The 19,434-nt window shown below is 40.0% G+C and overlaps 1 non-coding gene and 1 pseudogene across 1 annotated transcript; both read right to left on the reverse strand.

The window, feature by feature from the left end:
- Window positions 1–9,786: 9,786 nt before the first annotated feature.
- On the reverse strand, window positions 9,787–9,893 carry LOC119626910 (U6 spliceosomal RNA). The gene has a single exon (XR_005243088.1). It is a non-coding gene; the product is annotated as a U6 spliceosomal RNA (small nuclear RNA).
- Window positions 9,894–15,908: 6,015 nt separating this feature from the next.
- LOC119626764 (large ribosomal subunit protein eL32-like) lies at window positions 15,909–16,326 on the reverse strand (annotated as a pseudogene).
- Between the last annotated feature and the right edge of the window lie 3,108 nt (window positions 16,327–19,434).

Genomic DNA, 19,434 nt, shown 5'->3' on the forward strand with positions numbered 1-19,434 from the left:
TTAATATAAAAACATTTTAATAATATACAAGCAGCAATCACAATGGCATCCACGTGGAAGCAAAGGGACTCTGGCACAGATGGGGAGGTGGACTATGGAGGGACAGTTTTCAGGGTCCCAGTTGCTTTCCTTGCTTGAAATCACTCTGGTCTTAGCAGAGGGAAGATTAAGGCAGCCAGAGGCAGAGGGGCCCTGAGCCTGACCCAGAGACAGACTAAGCACAGCAGGCCCCTCTAACATCATCTTCCCACCATGGCAGCCTCCAGGGAAAGCCAGATTCAGTCAGAAGAGAACAGGAAGGTGGCTGTGATTAACAGGAAAGGCAACCATGGTTCCTCAGCATCCTGTTGATCACACCTCTGGAAACAGAGTTTTCCAGTAACTGCTGGATTGAAGAGGATTTAAGAATCTTCCTGGGAGAAGGATGGAAATGGGATCTGAGTCTGCGTACTAACCAAGATGCCTTGTCTGTAATACCAGAAAGCTGGAGTGGATCTGCTCAGATGTTTGGGAAGAGAAAAGAATGACAGAGCCTTTGGCCCAGGAGAGCTGGAGTGTTAACAAGCATTGACTGAGAAATCCTCTAGGCAGGCCAGGGAGGTCTGTGGCCCACCACTTACCCAAAAGTAGCCATTGGGTTGGGGGTTTCTGCACTATAGTCACTTCCATGGTCAGCAGAAAGATGTTACAGGACCCCACCACTTACCCAAAGTAAGCCTTTGGGTCAGGGATTTCTGTGCTATAGTCCCTTCTGTGATTGCCAGAAAGATGTTACAGGAAATGGGTCTGGATTCAGACCCCAAGAGAGGGTTCTTGGGTCTTGTGCAAGAAAGAATTCAGGGAAGTCCATATAGTAAAGTGAAAGCAAGTTTATTAAGAAAGTAAAGGAATAAAAGAATGTCTACTCCATAGACAGAGAAGCCCCAAGGGCTGCTGGTTTAGCCATTTTTATGGTTATTTCTTGATTATATGCTAAACAACAGGTGGATTATTCATGCCTCCCCTTTTTAGACCATATAGGGTAACTTCCTGACGTTGCTATGACTGTAAACTATCATGGTGCTGGTGGGAGTGTAGCAGTGAGGACAACCAGAGGTCACTCTTGTTGCCATCTTGGTTTTGGTGGGTTTTAGCTGGCTTCTTTACTATAAGCTGTTTTATCAGCAAGGTCTTTATGACCTGTGTCTTGTGCTGACCTCCTATCTCATCCTGTGACTTAGAATGCCTAACCTCCTGGGAATGCAGCCCAGTAGGTCTCAGCCTTATTTTACCCAGCTCCTATTCAAGATGGAATTGCTCTGGTTTACATGCCTCTGACAACTGCACCAGCCTTTCACCTGCGCTGAAGGCATACATAACAATTAAATGTGAACAACATCATTATCCTGTAACAAAACCAAAGACAGCACAAGAAAAAAAACTACAGACCAAATCCCTTGTGAAAATAGACACAAAAATCCTCAGCAAAACACTAACAAACTGAATACAACAATATATAAAAAGGATTATACACCATGACCAATTAGGATTTGTCCTACCTGGCATTGGTTCAACATATGAAAATATTTCAATGTAATACTCCATATTATGTTGTAAAGGAGGAAAATGTCACAGTCATTTCAACAAATGCGGAAAAAGCATTGACAAAATTCAACTCTCTTTTATGATAAAATACTCAATAAACTATGCAATAAAGGGCATCTATTTAAAAAAAAATCTACAACTAACATATTTAATGATGAGAGACTGCAAGCTTTCTCTCTAAGATCAGGAATAAGATAAGAATGTCTTCTCAGCCAACTCTATTCAACATTGTACTGGAGGATCTAGCCAAGGCAATTAGGCAAGAAAATAAAAGGCATCCAGGTTAGAAACAAAGAAGTAAAACTACCTCTATTCACAGGTGACATAATCTTGTACATAGAAAATTCTAAGGAAGTTTTTAAGAAAACTATTAGAGTTAATTAACAAGTTCAGCAAAGTTACAGGATATAAGATCAATGTATAAAAATCAGTTATATTTCTGCTTATTAGCAATAAACAATCTGAAAATGAAATGAAATTAAGAAAGCAATTTCCTTTATAATGGCATCCAAAGGAATGAATATTTAAGAACAAATTGAACGAAAGAATGCAAGATTTGCACACTAAAAACTACAAAACATTGCTATCTGGCAGAGTCTTTGTCTTTTTGCACCCACTCACCCAGCTTGGGTCCCATCTCTACTGCTTTATGTTTCTGCTCCAGGAGGCCCTAGGTGACTCTGCTGCAGCCTCTATCACCCTGTGACCTGCAAGACCTCAGTAAGACGGCTAACTAGATGCAGCTAGGAGGAATATCTGCCACCTAAGGACAGTGACATAGAGAAGACTGGTGCAGTGAGGGAAGGCACTGAGAGTGGATGGAGGGAGGACACAGATGCTGGGCTAAAGGGGGGAGAAAACTGGGAACCTTGCATGGGCCATCATACCTTGGGACTCATTCCTGGCCCCCAACAACTCTGGGGAGCAGGTGAGTTGAGCAGGCAAGGCATGACCCACTCTTGCCACAGACCTCTAGAATCCTGACAGCAGGAGACCCCACAACCCTACAGACACTTGAGCTGGCAGAGGGAGCTGCTTAGAGAGGTAGTAAGGGCAGGACTCCAGTCTGTGTAGAGCCCAGAGGGTTTGGTGTGAGAATGTCTGTGGTGGAGCACAGCTGGGGATGCCCATACCACAAGGCTCACCATGATCTCCTAGGAGATTTTAGCCTTGGGGAAACTGTCTGATTTCAACAGAGCAGGGTGGTCTTGCCAGTGAGACAGGCCAGTCTGATCTGAGTGCCCTCCTGTCTGCTGGCCTCTTCTGGGGCCCCAGCCTGCCCATGCCTGCTTTCAGTGCAGCCTTGGATACCCAACTGGCGTGCCTCATGGGGGCCTGCATCATAGTTCCTTCACCAGCAGACCTGACCATCAGAGCACTCAAGCAGAGTGGCCCCTGCTGATGAACACCAGCCCACCACACCCTCCCTCTGTGGCAGCCTTCCCCATGCCACTTTACTAGCACACATTTGCTCACAGCCAACCCCCACCACTTTCCCAGTACACATGTGTGGGGGTGGATCTCACTTCCCCTCCTCCGCTGGTGCATGTGTGCATGTGAACCTCACAGTGCCACTACTGCAGGCATGAGCATACCCCTGCCCCAGCCACGCTGCCATTGCCAGTGTGAACACAGGCACAGAGGCCCCACCTCCCACCCCACACTGCCACCACCACTAGCACAAACACACACACATGGTGGCCCACAGTCTCATAGCCACCAGGACCCTACCCCAGCCAACAAGCATGCACCCTGCTATGCTGCTGCTGCTGCTGCTGACACATGCAAACACACACAGATCCTACTGCCATCACCCTGACAAAGTGCTTTGACTGGTACCACCCATCAGAGTGTCGTGACCAGCGGCCCAAGAATACCTCTGTCCCTCTAGCATGGCTGGTTCCTAACCTCAAGGGGCCAGAGAATAAAGCTGGGGGCCTCATTCCAGCCCCCTAGAGCTAGAGCCTGCAGCTTAGGAGTGCTGAGTTGAGCCTTGGCCCCCTAACATCTTCCAGAAACAAAGCCAGTCAACTGGACCCACCTTATACCACAATCAAACCCCCAAGGGCACCAATGAAGATAAAAGCAAACAAACCTGTCCAAAGGACAGCAGCTTCAAAGATTGAAGAAACATCAGCCCACACATATGAGAAGGAATCAGCACAGGAACTCTGGCCTCTCAAAAAGTCAGAGGTCTTTTTACCTCCAAATGACCACACTAGTTCCCCAGCAATGGTTCTTAACCAGGCTGAAATGACTGAATCACAAAAACAGAATTTAGAATATGTATAGGAACAAAGATCATTGAAATTCAGGAAAAAGCCAAAACCCAATCCAAGGATTCTAAGGAATACAATTCTAAGGAATACAATAAATAAAACAATAAAGGAGCTGAAAGACAAAATGGTCGTTTTCAGAAAGAACCACACTGATTTGATAGAGCTGAAAAACTCACTTCAGGAATTTTATAATACAATCAGAAGTATTAACAGCAGAATTGATGAAACTGAAGAAAGAATCTCAGAGCTCAAAGACTGGTTATCCAAAATAACTCAGACAAAAATAAGGAAAAAAAATAAAGAAGAATGAACAAAACCTCTAAGAAATATGAGATTACGTAAAGAGGCCAAATCTATGACTCACTAGAATCCCTGAAAGAGAAGGAGAGAAAATAAGCAACTTGGAAAACATATTTCAAGCTATCATCCATGAAAATTTCCCCAACCTCACTAGAGAGCACCACATTCAGGAAATTCAGAGACCCCTGCAAGATACTAGATACAATGGCCATCCCCAAGAAACATAGTCTTCAGATTCTCTAAGGTTGAAATGAAAGAAAAAAGTGTTAAAGGCAGCTAGAGAGAAGGGGCAGGTCACCTACAAAGAGAACCAGCTAGCAGCAGACTTTCAGCAGAAATCCTACAAGCCAGAAGAGACTGGGGGCCTATATTTAGCATTCTTTTTTGTTTTGTTTTGTTTTGTTTTTTGTTTTTAATCTCAATAGCTTAAGAGGTACAAGTGGTTTTTGGCTACATGATGAATGAATGAATTGCATGGTGGATGAATTGTATAGCAGTGAAACCTGGGCTTTTAGTGTATTCATCACCTAAATAGTGTGTATTATACCAACAGGTAATTGTTCATCCTGAACCCCTTTCCCACCCTTCTCCATTCTGAGTCCACAATGTTTATTATACCATTCTGTATGCCTTTGTGTATCCACAGCTTAGCTCCCACTTACAAATGAGAACATTCTGTATTTGGTTTTCTGTTCCAGAGTTGTTACTTCACTTAGGATAATGGACTCTAATTCCTTCAAAGTTACTGCAAAAGACATTACTTCACTCTTTTTCATGAATGCATAGTATTCCATGGTGTGTGGATGGATGGATGGATAGATAGATAGATAGATAGATAGATAGATAGATAGATAGATAACCAAATATTTTTATCCACTTACCAGTTAGTTGGTAATGAGGATGATTCCATATATTTGCAATTGTGAATTATGTTGCATACATTTAGCATTCTTAAAGAAAAGAGATTCCAACCAAGAGTTTCACATCCAGCCCAAATAAGCTTCATAAGTGAGGAGAAATAAGATCCTTGTCAGACAAGCAAATGCTAAGGCAATTCATTACTACCAGACTTGTCTTACAAGAGGTCCTGAAGGTACTACTAAATATGTTAAAGAAAGACCATTACCAGCTTATATAATCTGAATATTTGTCCCCACCCAAATGTCATGTTGAAATGTAATCTCCAATCTTGGTGGTAGGGCCTGGAGGGGAGTGTTTGGATCAAGGCGGTGGATCCCACATGAATGGCTTGGGCCATGACTTGGTGACAAGTGAGCTCTCACTCTGAGTTCACACAAGATCTGGTGGTTTGAAAGTGTGTGGCCCCACCATTCTCTCTTGCTTCTGCCTTCACCATGTGCCATCCCTGTGCCCCCTTCACCTTCTGCCATGATTGTAAGCTTCCTGAGGCCTCCCCAGAAGCAGATGTCAGCACCATGCTTCCTGTATAGCCTGTAGAACCATTACCCAATTAAACCTCTTTTCTTTATAAATTATCCAGTCTCGGGTATTTCTTTATAGCAATGCAGGAATGACCTAATACATTGGCCACTACAAAAACATACTTAAGTACATAGACCATTGACACTATTGAGCAACCACACAAACAAATCTGCATAATAACCAGCTAACAATGGATAAGAAGATCAAATTCACACATATCAATACTAACTTTGAATGTAAAAGGGCTAAAATCCCAATTAAAAGTCACAGAGTAGCAAGTTGGATAAAGAAGCAACACTCAGTTGTATGCTATCTTCAAGAGACTCATCTCACATGCAATGAGACCTATCAGCTCAAAGTTAAAAGATGGAGAAAATGTACCAAGCAAACAGAAAAAAGTAGGAGTTGCTATCTAATTTCAGACAAAACGGAATTTAAGCCAACAAAAATAAAAAAAGACAAAGAACATTACAGAGTGGTAAAAAGTTTAATTCAGTAAGAAGATCTAACTATCCTAAATATATGTGCATCCAACACAGGAGCACTCAGATTCATAAAGCAAATTCTTGGAGACCTACAAAAAGACTGAACTTGACACTTGACCAAATGAATCTAATAGATATTGATAGAATTCTGCACCCCAAAACAACAGCATGTACATTCTTCCTATCTGCACATGGCACATAATTTGAAGTCAACTACACAATCAACCAAAAAAACAATCCTCAACAAATTCAAAGAAGCCAAAATCACACCAACCACACTCTTGGACCACAGCACAATAAAAATAGAAATCAATAGTAAGAAAATTGCTCAAAACCATACAATTGTATGGAAATTAAATAACCTTTCCCTGAATGACTTTTGGATAAACAACAAAATTAAGGTAGAAATCAAGAAGTTCTTTGAATCAATGAGAACAATGATACAACATACCAGAATCTCTGAGACATAGCTAAAGCAGTATTAAGAGGGAAGCTAATAGTACTAAACACCCACATCAAAAAGTTAGAAGGATCTCAAATTAACAACCTAACATCACATTTAGAGGAAATAGAGAAACACCAGTAAACCAACCCCAAAGCTAGCAGAAGACAGGAAGTAACCAAAATCAGAGCTGAACTGAAGGAAAGTCAGTCACAAAAAAGATACAAAAGACCAATGATTCCAGAAGTTGGCTATTTGAAAGAATAAATTTCATATATATATATATACACACACACATAACATTATTAGCTAGAGTAATAAAGAAAAAATAGAAGATCCAAAAAACACAACCAGAAATGAAAAAGGGGACATTACCACCAACCCCACAGAAATACAAAAAACCCTCAGGGACTACTACAAACACCACTATGCACACAAGCTAGAAAACATAGAAGAAATGAATACATTCCTGGAAACATACAACCTCCCAACACTGAACTGGGAAGAAATTGAATTCTTGAACAGAATAATACATTCCTAAATTGGATCAGTAACAAAAGGCCTACCAACCAGAAAAAGCCCAGGACCAGATGGATTCACAGACAAATTCTAAGAGATGTATTAATATAAAGAAGAGTTGGTACCATTCCTATTGAAACTATTCCAAAAAGTTGAGTAGGGACTCCTCCCTAACTCATACTATGAGGCCACCATCATCCTGATACCAAAAGCTGGCAAAGACACAACAAAAAAAGAAAGCTTCAGGCCAACATCCTTGACAAACATAGATGCAAAAATCCTCAACAACATACTAGTAAACCAAATCCAGCAGCACATCAAAAAGCTAATCTACCATGAACAAGTAGGCTTCAACCCTGGGATGTAATGTTGATTCAATATATGCAAGTCAATAAATGTGATTCATCACATACATAGAACTAAAAAAAAAAACAAACACATGATCCTCTCAATAGATGCAGAGTTTTGATAAAATTCAGCATTGCTTTATGGTAAAAACCCTCAACAAACTCAGCATTGAAGGAATACCTCAAAATAATAAGGACCATCTATGACAAACTCACAGCTAACATCATACTGAATGGGCAAAAGCTTGAAGCATTCCCCTGGAGAACCAGAAAAAGATATGGATGCCCTCTCTCACCACTTCTATTCAACATAGTACTGGAAGTCCTAGCCAAAATAATCAGGCAAAAGAAAGAAATCCAAAGAAGTCATCCAAACAGGAATAAAGGAAGTCAAACTATTTCTCTTCACAGATTATATGATTCTATGCCTAGAAAAACCTATTGTCTCTGCCCCAAAGCACTTTGATCTGATAAACAACTTTAACAAAGTTTCAGGACACAAAATCAAAGTGCAAAAATCAGTATCATTTCTATGCACCAACAATTTCCAAGCTAAGCGCCAAATCAAGGACACAATCCCATTGACAATAGCCACAAAAGGAATGAAATACCTAGGAATACAGCTATCCGGGGAAGTGAAAGATCTCCACAAAAGAATTACAAAACGCTGCTCAAATAAATCAGAGACGACATGAACAAATGGAAAAACATTCCATGTTTGTGAATAGGAAGAGTCAATATTGTCAAAATGGCCACACTACCCAAAGCAACTTACAGATTCAATGTTATCCCCACCAAACTACCAATAACATTTTTCACAGAATTAGAAAAAACCATTTTAAAATCCACATAGAATCAAAAAGCTTGAATAGCCAAGACAATCTTAAGCAAAAAGATTAAAGTTGGAGGCATCACATTACCCAACTTTGAACTATACCACAAGGCTACAGTAACCAAAACAGCATGGTGCTGGTACAAAAACAGACACATAGACAAATGGAAAATACAGAGCCCAGAAATAAAGCCACATACCTACAACCAACTGATCCTTGACAAAGTCAATTAAAAACAAGCAATGGGAAAAATCCATTTGGCTAGCCAATTACCCTAGCATCATTTATTGCACCACTTATTTATTCAATAAGTGATGCTGAGGTAATTGGCCAGCCATATGCAGAAGACTGAAACTGAGCTGCCTCCCTTACACCATATACAAAAAAATCAACTCAAGATGGACTAAAGACTTAAATGTAAAACCTAAAATTACAAAAACCCTGAAGATAACCTTGGAAATAACATTCTCAATATAGGACCCAGCAAAGACCCAGCATTTTCATGGCAAAAATGCCACAAGCACTTGCAACAAAAACAAAAATTGACAAATGGGACCTCATTAAACTAAAGAGCTTCTGCCCAGCAAAAGAAACTATCAACAGAATAAATAGACAACCTACAGAATGTGAGAAAATATGTGAAAGCCATGTGCCTGACAAAGATTTAATATCCAGAATCTATAAGGAACTTAAACAAATTTACAAGCAAAAAACAAACAGCCCCACAAAAAAGTGGGCAAAGGATATGAACAATCAATTTTCAAAAGAAGACATACACATAACCAACAAGCATATGAAAAAATACTCAACATCATTAATCATTAGAGCAATGCAAATCAAAACCACAGTGAGACACCATCTCACACTAGTCAGAATGGCTATTATTAAAAACTCAAAAAATAAAAGATGGTGGAGAGGTTGCAGAGAAAAGAGAATGCTTATAAACTGCTGGTGGGAATGTAAATTAGTTCAACCACTGTGGAAAATGGTTTGGTGATTTCTCAAAGAACTTAAAATAGAACTACCATTCAACTCAGCGATCCCATTATTCGGTATAAGCCCCTAAAAATATAAATCGCTCTACCATAAAGATGCATGCACACATATGTTCACTGAAGCACTATTCACAATAGCAAAGACATGGAATCAATGCAAATGTCCATCAATGATAGACTAGATAAAGAAAATGTCATGTATATACATCATGGAATACTATGCAGCCATAAAAAGAACAAGATGATGTCCTTTGTAGCAACATGGATGGAGCTGGAGCCCATCATGCTAAACAAACTAATGGAAAAACAGAAAACTAAATACCTCATGTTCTTACTAATAAGTGAGAACTAAACATTGAGTACATATGGACACAAAGAAGGGAATAACAGATACCTGGGTACTGTGCTTATTACCAGGGTGATGAAATAATCTGTATACCAAATTCCTGTGGCATGCAATTTACCTATATAACAAACCTGCACATGTATTTCTGAACCTAAATAAAAGTTACTTTTTAAGGAAATAAAATTAAATCCTTACAGTTTAAAAACATATATATTATATATATAATGCTTCATGAATTTGCATGTCATCCTTGCAAAGGGGCAATGCTATTCTTCTCTGTATCATTCCAATTTTAGTATATGTGCTGCCAAAGTGAGCATAAGACTATTAAGGTGAGGTTATTAGGTCATGGGGATCTTCCCTTATGAATGGATTAATGCTGGTATTGGGGAACTGGATTAGTTATTGCAGGAATGGGTTCCTGACAAAAGGATGGTGATATGGTTTGGCTCTGTGTCCCCACTCAAATCTCATGTTGAATTGTAAATCCCAATGTTGGGAGAGGGACCTGGTGGAAGATGGTTGGATCATGGCAGAGGATTTCCCCTTGGCTGTTCTCATGTTGGTGAGTTCTCATGAAATATGATGGTTTAAAAGTGTGTGTGGCACTACCCCTCTCACTCACTCTGTCTCCTGCTGCCTTGCGAAGACGTGCTTGTTTCTCCTTCACCCTTCTGCCACGATTGTAAGTTTCCGGAGGCCTCCCCAGACATGCCTCCTGTTCAGCCTGCAGAACCAGAGCCAATTAAATCTCTTTTCTCCATAAATTACCCACTCTCCAATCTTTATAGCAATGTGACAATGAACAAATACAGATGGATTTGGTTATCTCTTCCTCTGGATAGGTTGGTTCCTCCCAACCCTTCCTCCTTCTGCCATGGGATGATTCCAAAAGAAAGCCATGATCTGATGTGCCCCCTTTGTCTTGGACTTTTCATCCCCAGAACTATAAGCCAAATAAATTATTTACCTTTATAAATTTTTAAAAAGATTGGTGAAAGAAATTTTTTAAATAACTGAATAAATTGAAAAACACTCCTTGTTCATGGATTATAAGACTTAATATTGCTTAAATGACAATATTCCCCAACTTGATCTACAGATTAAATGCAATTCCTATCAAAATTCACTTTCTGTAGAGACTGACAACATGCACTGGCATAAATATAAAAATATAAATCAATGGAATAGAATTTATGGTCCAGAAATAAGCCTATACATTTATGGTCGACTAATTTTTGATAGGGGTACCACAATAATTCAATGGGGAAAGGATAGTCTTTCAACAGTTGATTTAGGACAACTACATGTGAACATGTGACTAAACTTAGACACCTACTTCACACCATATATAAAATTAACTCAAAATAGATCAAAGATCTAATGTAAAAACTAAAACTATAAAACTCTAGGACAAAAAAAATACAGGAATAAATCTTTGTAACCTTGGATTAAGCAACAGTTTCTTAGATATGACACCTAAAGTAACCAAAGAAAGAAAAAGATAAATTGGACTTAATCAAAATTAAAAACTTTTATGCTGCAAAATTTTACCATCATGAAAGTAAAAGGACAACCCACAGAATAAAAGAAAATATTTACAAGTCATATATCTGATAAAGGTCTGGTATCCAAAATATGAAAAGAACTCTAACCAACCAACAATAAAAAGACAAATAACCTCATTTGAAAATGGGTTTCCCAAAGAAGATATACAAGTGGCCAATAACCATTGTTCTTGAGTCATTCCTATTCAATGAATGTTTAAGGTAAATGTTTAATAACCAGCTCTTTAAAAGGTTCCCTGATTTGTAGTGACTGCCAATTTCCATGGTGTAAATACTCTCACATGGTTTATTTCAAGCTAGCAACATGGCACCACTGGATGTGGAGTTGGAAAGAGAGGCTTGCAAACAATTTTTGTGAGCCAGTGCAAGCTGGCTCCAACACTTCACTTCTTATAATAATTTAAAATTTCATTTTGGTTATATGAACTCTTCCTGATGCCCATGTTTGGTGATTTTTCATTCAGGAGCATTCATGCTCTATTAGCTAACTAATCTTACTTGTTTTGTATGACTAGTCCTTACTTCCTAGTAGCATTTTGCCACTGAAAGATAGTGAAGTTGGCTTTGCAAGTCCAGATTATGAACTGAGTGGGGAATAGTGAGCAGTGTACTCTGTAAGCCTTTCATGTCACTTCAGGTCTTTCATGTCACATCAGGTCCACCTGAAGTGATGACTCGATGCATGTTAATAAGCAGGAATCTCCACTGAACAAACTCATTTTGCATTCACTATTCATAGCAATAGAAATTCTAGTAATGTAAGTGGAATATAACATAAATTTATAAGTGAACTTTCAAAATTGTTTGTTATTAACTTTGACACAACTGCAAATTGGTATTCAAGTTAATGGCAAAGACCAATCCAAACCAAACCAAACAAAAAATAGCATATACAATCTTCACGTGCACTTTCAGTTGTATCCAATTCAACTTTAACTTTACTCTGTCATTTTCTATTGTGTCTTGATATGAAAATATATTAATTAGATTTCCCCCTTTCATGAACTTTTTTCTTGTCTATCAAAAGCATTTAAAAAAAAATTTTTAAACAGTCTATCATATGTTATCTTGCCATCCTATATTTTGATTATACTTTTGTTGAAAATATGATAACTTTAGGACTGTTCACAAATCTTCAGCCACTCCTCATTCCTGCCCATTTCTTTGCACTGCCTTGCACCCTTTGCAGGTAGGTACGGCCTTAGGATTTGCTTTGGTCAGTGAAATTCTGAGCAGAAATACACATCGCTTAGAGCAAGGCTTTAAAGAAACATCACAGAATGCCCTGTGTTTCCTGTTTCTCTACAGTGGCTTTAGAAGTTTCTATCAGTGGGATCCCAAAGTGTCTTTGATGAGCAGAGCTTTAATGGTCCATTTGCATCAGAATTGAGGTATAAGTGAGAAGTAAATTTTTGTTGGCCTAAGCCATTGAGATAGGGTGAGGAGTGAGGGGGAAGGTTATTCTTGCAGCACAATCTAGTCCCATCTAACAAGTACAATAATTAAATCTTGTTCAAACGTTTGATAAGATAATGCCCACAATAGATTTGTTTCATAGGTATGAATAAATTCAAAGGTATGAAACTCACAGGAATGGTATGAGAACTATGCATATTCTTTTTCATTATTTATTTTACATTGTATTTATCCAGAGTATTCTCCCTGTTAGTATTACCTTAACAATATACCTGTACACTGAAAAAACAAATTTCTGTTCTAGCCTCAGGAAGAGATTAGGGAGGGTATCTAATAACTTTAGTATCTAATAACTTTAGAGAGAACTTCATGTGATAAATGAAAGAGAGAGTATAGACAAGAACAAATTTTCGAAGTTTTATCTAAAATTCTCTTCCTTCTTTATTCCATTGGTTGAAATCACATATGTGTTTTATATATGCATGTATGTATGATAGATATTAGATCTTTAACTTAGATTTAGTCCCTAATATATACTAGTATTGTTTTTTTAGCTACATCCATTTTAATGAGCTCCAGTTTCTCAAAAATACTTAGATAGGAGTATTTCTTATCCCAAAGTCCGAAAAGTTTACTAATAATATCCTAAAGTACGACTAGATTGTTATCAACAATTGACTTGAGTATGTTAAGACTTATTATAGAAATATTATGAGTTTAAAACTTGACCAGGTCATGCATAATGATTACACTAGGTCCACACAGTTTTCAATTTTATATGGATTAGAAGGCCCAATTTTATTTTATTTTATTTTAATTTCTATTTTTTTTAAGACCAAGTCTCATTCTGTCACCCAGGCTGGAGTGCAGTGGCACCATCTTGGCTCACTGCAACCTCCGCCTCCAGGGTTCAAGCAATTCCCCTTTCTCAGCCTCCCAAGTAGCTGAGATTACAGCCATGTACCACCATGCCCAGCTAATTTTTGTATCTCTAGTAGAAACGTGGTTTCGCCATGTTGGCCAGGATGTTCTCCAACTCCTGACCTCATGTGATCCACCCGCCTCGGCCTCCCAAAGTGCTGGGATTACAGGTGTGTGCCACCGCGCCCGGCCAACAGACCCAGTTATACAGACACCAGCTACTTATACAATAATCAGTTTAATCGTGGTAATTCGAAACTATGAAATAATTATATCATAAACCCTTAGCCATTTAAGTTTTGTAGGGGGAAATGCCATTCATTCCACAGTAAGTGCACTATTATTAAAAAAAAAAAAAAAAAAAAAAAAAGAAGGAAAGAAAGAAAGAAACACAAAGTTGCTTTTTTTTTTCTTTTCTTTTTTGAGACAGAGTCTCGCTCTGTCGCCCAGGCTGCAGTGCAGTGGCAAGGTCTCAGCTCCCGGCAACCTCCACCTTTTTGGCTCAAGTGATTCTCGTGCCTCAGCCTCCTGTGAGTAGCTGGGATTACAGGCTCTCGCCACCACGCCTGGCCTACACAAGGTTACTTTTTAAAGACAAAAGTAAACAAAAAATTAGTTTTAAAATTTCCGAACTCAGATTTTTTTTTTTTTTTTTTTTTTTTTTTTTTTTTTTGGTCCTAAAACAAAACCAACCAGCAAAACGCTCAGGCTCCAACCTTTTATAAATCCAAAGTCACCACCAGAGGGAGCAATTCACCTGGTTTATCTCTGATTTCGCTCCTATAATTTCTTAAATAAGGCCTAGGGGACAGTAGTTTTTAAGACACCTTACGCTCAGATCTCAATATTCAAAAATTTTACCCTTGGAATGCCTTCCACACCAAAATAATTTAAGCCTAAAAGAATTTCCTTTTTCTTCTTTTTTAAATAGCAGTTGGAGTTTGCAAGGAGCTCTTCCCACAGAAACCCAAGGTTGCCTTCCTGCCCACCTGAATCTTGGTGGACATACAGGGTTTATGATCTGGTGAAGCCCCAAGGATGTGAGATTCCTCTGTAAATGGGTCGTAGGACTTGTTCTGATTCCGTTAGAATTAGCGGGCTGGTATAACAGAAAACTGCAGTAAAAGTGGTTTAAGCAAAAGAGTAGTTTGTTACCTCTCACTTAAAAGTTCAGTGATAGGCTCCTCAGGGCTGGCATCGCACCATCAGGGACTTTGGCTCCTTCTGTTTGTTCCACAGTCTCAGTTCATGACTTCCAAAATGACTGCTGGAGCTCCAGTCATCACATTTGCGTTCCAGCAACAAGAAAGTTTTCTCCTCGCCGCTTCCTTAGCTTCAGTGGGTCTTCACCTCCGCTCTGGAAGTGACAGGGCTTGTTCCCCCCACCTTAGTGGTTTGATGCTTTTGTTTAATAGAGGATAAGAGTCTATTTTTCCACTCTCTTTCTCCATGTTTTCACCACTGAGGGACCATCTCTCATTGCTCACTCCACCTTCAGTCTTTCTCATGAGCACCTGGTGGAGGTCCCCAGGAAAGAGATTAAAAGTGACTGTGATCACTCCTTTTGTGTCCTAGGATCCCAGAAGTACTATACAGTCATGCTAGCCTGCACCTGACCTTTAACAATTTGTTAAAGCCTTAGTTGAATTGTTCTTACCCACTTGTTTGGTATTCCACATCTCTTCCTCCTTTCTGTGAGACAGGTGAGCTGGTGCTCACATCCCAACTCTCTTTGGAGTGGCCTTGGATCCTAGATGATTTGGGTGCCTTGTAACTGCACCTCTCTAATAGGGTCAGGAAAAGCTATGGCTTTGCAGTTTACCTGGTTTTGTCTTCTTGTGCCAATGGGAGCTGCAATCATTTGAGCTTCCTACATCTGGGACATAAACTGAACTTCAGAGGTAGTATGTGATGATGTAGTGGCTGAGAATTTTCCAGAGGTTTGAAAAGTCATTAAGCCACAAATATAGATCATCATAAACCAAGCAATATAAGCATAAAACAAAAATCCTCATTGTGGCATATTGTGGAGAAATTGTAGAATACAAACCAAAAAGGAAGCAGCCAATCATTTATGAAGAAATTTAAATAGCAGATTTGTCAACTGAAACAACACAAGCCAGAAGGTGGTGATATCATATCACCAAAATGCTTAGGAAAAATCCCTGTTAAAGTAAAATTGTGTACCTGACAAAACTCTGAATAGTGAGAGTTGTATTAGGGTTAGGTTCATCTATAAAGAACAGAAAAACTCCAAATAACAGGGCTTAGAACTGCTTCAAGTAAAAATCCAGAGGTGTGTTATTTAGGAATGAATGGGGTCCATGCTCCATGAAGTTCTCAGGGCCTCAGGTTTCCTCCAGCTCAAGATGTGGTTCTTCCCCCCCGCCACCCCAGTTTTTACAGTTTTATTTAAATACAAAACATGCACATGAACTGTCTACTCATTGTCTTCGCTGCACAGCTTGGCATTGGGGTTGGTGACTCTGATGGCCAGCTGGGCAGCTCTTTGCACGATGGCTTTGCGGTTCTTGGAGGAAACACTGTGAGCAATCTCAGCACAGAAAGATTTGTTGCACATCAGCAGCACTTCCAGCTCCTTGATGTTGTGCACCAGGAACTTCCGGAAGCCACTGGGCAGCATGCGCTTTGTTTTTTTGTTGCTCCCATAACCAATGTTGGGCATCAAGATCTGGCCCTTGAACCTTCTACGAATCCTGTTGTCAGTACCTCCGGGTTTCCACCAGTTATGCTTAATTTTGACATATCAGTAAGACTGGTGCCATATGAACCTCTTGCTTCTCTTTTTGATGATCTTGGTCTTCACAAGGGGCCTGAGGGCGGCCATGATGCTGAGGAAGAGATGGCTGCCACCTCCATAGGCAGCACTGAGGAAGAGAGAGGGGCAAGATGTGGTTCTTCTACTAATGATCCAAGGCAATGTTCACAATTTAAATATGCCTTTTCTTTTAGGAAAAACAGTAGTCATAGAAGATGAAAGTAATTCTTTTTTTGGTAAAATAAAAATTTGGCCTATGTCAGCAATGTGACATGTTTTATGAAATGCTGTTCATCTGAGGAATCCACATCTCAGGAAGCCATGCCTCAAAGTCTAGAAGAATGACCAAGCCTTAAATTTACATCCAGTGGTGGTGGGAGTAGGACCAGGGCCTCTTCTCTCTTTTTTCCTTTAGACTGTAGGACACCTGAAAGAATATCAAAGCAGTTGTCTACTGGTCTTCCCAGGCTTGGAGATACTGCTTCACTCATCATCAGTTACTTCCATCCTTCTAGAGCGTGCACTAAGAATTCCCCTCAATATGCTCCTAATTGTTTTGCTCCATATTTCATAGCTGTCCAAGCAAGTCATGCTCAGAGACCATTTGATCTCAGAAGCTTCTACTGCTCCCAGGACTGAGGACTGACTGCCCAGGACTTTCCAGAGCCCCCACCACCAAATCCATTCTGAGTTAAGGGTTAGGAATACTCTGAGACATTGTTGTGATTGGCCTTCTCAGAGAGATCTCTGAACTGTCAGCAGGCACCCTGAGGACACAGGAGAGAGTGACCAGAGTATTGATCACTGGCCATAGAAAGACAAATTTCCTCTTATTGTCCTTATTCACGGACCCCTGGGCTGAAAGAAAAGGACAGAGACAGAGCAGGAAAGAGGAAGATCAGGAAGCAGGAACAGAGTCCGAGGAAAACTGTAGGCTTGATGGGAAGGGGCAGGCTTTGGGGCCTCTGGAGTTATTGATTTTTCAGCTTGGTCAACTTTTACTTGTTAGGATGCAGTGACAATTTTCAAGCTCCTTACATGCCAGACTGGGAGCTGGAAATCCTATTTTTTTACATGCATTTAACTTTAATCAAGTTACCATAACACCTCACTGACTCCAAAATAAGTTTCTATCTCAGCATGGCGTTCTTTCTCCATGGACTGACCCACCCACCACTCAACCTTATCACTTCTTATGCTCTTCTAAGAAAATAGCATGGGACCTACAAAACAGTAAAAAACTGTCAAGATTTTGGAGAATGCTCTATCCATTCCAGCCTTGCAGCCTCAAACATGCAAAGATCAGTCACACATGTTTGTTCTGTTGTGTGATTCAACCCTACATGTAGAAATGGAAATGGAAGAAAATATGACAGGAGAAAAACCAAAGGACATAAGCAGTATTATATGTTCCTAAATGAAGCTGAGTTTTGTGGGTGTGTGTGCACGAATGTGCCTTCATGTATAGCTCACAGGTATGCATGTGCATTTGTGTACCTATGTGTGCGTGTGTGGGGGGGTGAGCATGTGTGTGTATATGTGTGTCTGAATATTCTTACCCTCAATGCTCCAAACATAATATTGATTAAAGTCCACAGTGAGTGGGCTGAGTTTTTGGGGTCCTCTGTGAAACAGAAGGAACAAAACCATTCTCAACAAGAGAGGGATGTATGTGAGCTCCCCAAGAGCATGTTGGAGGTCCTGGAGCAGCAGGTTGGTAATCTCCAGGGTTCTTGACAACAACAGACCAGGGAAGCCAATAAAGGATCTGTCAGTGGTCTCCAGGGCCTGCAGGCAGTGCCTCTGACAGGCTGTGCTCTCTGGTCACTGGGAAGACGGACCCTTAAGAAGGTCACAGCTATCCTAGAGGCTCAGCTCCACCTCGGTGAGTGTCCCACAAGTCAAGCCACCTTCGCAGGATAGAATATGAGCTCTCCAGGCCAACTTCCAAGACCTTGGACTCTCCTTTTCTCAGGTACCTCCAGTCCCAGGAGGGGTGGAGGGAAGCAGCAGAACCCAGTATTCTGGCCTGGGAGTCACATGACCTCTAGAGGGCTCACCAGAGCAGAGCAGTTTAGCCAAAGTCAGCTTCCCATTCCCTTCAGGATCAGTTTGCCTATTGAGAAATGTTTCTGGGAAACATATTTACCAAGTGGAATGGTTTCATACAAAATACTATGGGTATAGCTCTTCTAAAGATTTTTTCAAATCCTTGGGTATCTTTTTCTGTTGGATATAATTTTAAGGAGTGCCCACAGATAAATTTTGAACTAGTTTTTACTTATTTTTCTACTTACACTAAGTACTTATCCAACTTTTAGTATAACATATGCAAGTTATCAGACTTAATCAACCCTTGTTGAGTGGTCCAGCCTTTTTTGGGGTTAAAAAAATTATTTTCTGGGCCAGGTACAGTGACTCATACCTGTATCCCAGCACTTTGGGAGGCCGAGGCTGGAGGATCACTTGAGCTCAGGAATTTGAGGCCAGCTGGGCAACATAAGGAGACTCCATTCTACAAAAAAAAAAAATTAAAAATTAGTCAAGCGTGGTGACACATGCCTGTAGTCCCAGATACTCAGGAGGCTGAGGTGGGAGGATCAGCTGAACCCAGAATGTCAAGGCTGCAGTAAGCTGTGATTCTGCCACTGCACTCCAGCCCGGGCAACAAAGCAAGACCCTGTCTCAAAAAAATATATTATTTTCTGTATGACATGGCTGTATTAAAAATAAATGAATAAAATGAGGAAAGAAATATATAGATTCATTTACACTTCTACCATAGTATTCATGACACCTAAATCACTGTGCTATTACTGCAGAGTCCCTCACTTGCATTTATAATCCAACTCAGCCTCTTATGAGCTCCCTGAGTTGAGTGATTTACAAAGCTTCTCTAAGTCTCCGTTTCTCAGCTCTAAATATTTAGTGGCTCCCTCATTGGGTGTTTTGAAGATTCAATGAACTAACCCTTTCAAAGCACTTGGACAGCAGAGCCTGGTACACACTAAATAAATACTCAATTAATTCCAGTTTAGGAAATACTTATTACCTACTGCTATACATCAAGCACTGTTCTAGGACTGGGGATATGAGAATACAAGGTAAACAAAGTCCCTGTCCTCATAGAGCTTCCATTCTCATGGAGGGATGGAGACAAAAAAGTGAGCCATACAT

The sequence above is a fragment of the Chlorocebus sabaeus genome, chromosome 17 (assembly GCF_047675955.1).
Source record: "Chlorocebus sabaeus isolate Y175 chromosome 17, mChlSab1.0.hap1, whole genome shotgun sequence".
NCBI classification, from domain to species: Eukaryota; Metazoa; Chordata; class Mammalia; order Primates; family Cercopithecidae; genus Chlorocebus; species Chlorocebus sabaeus.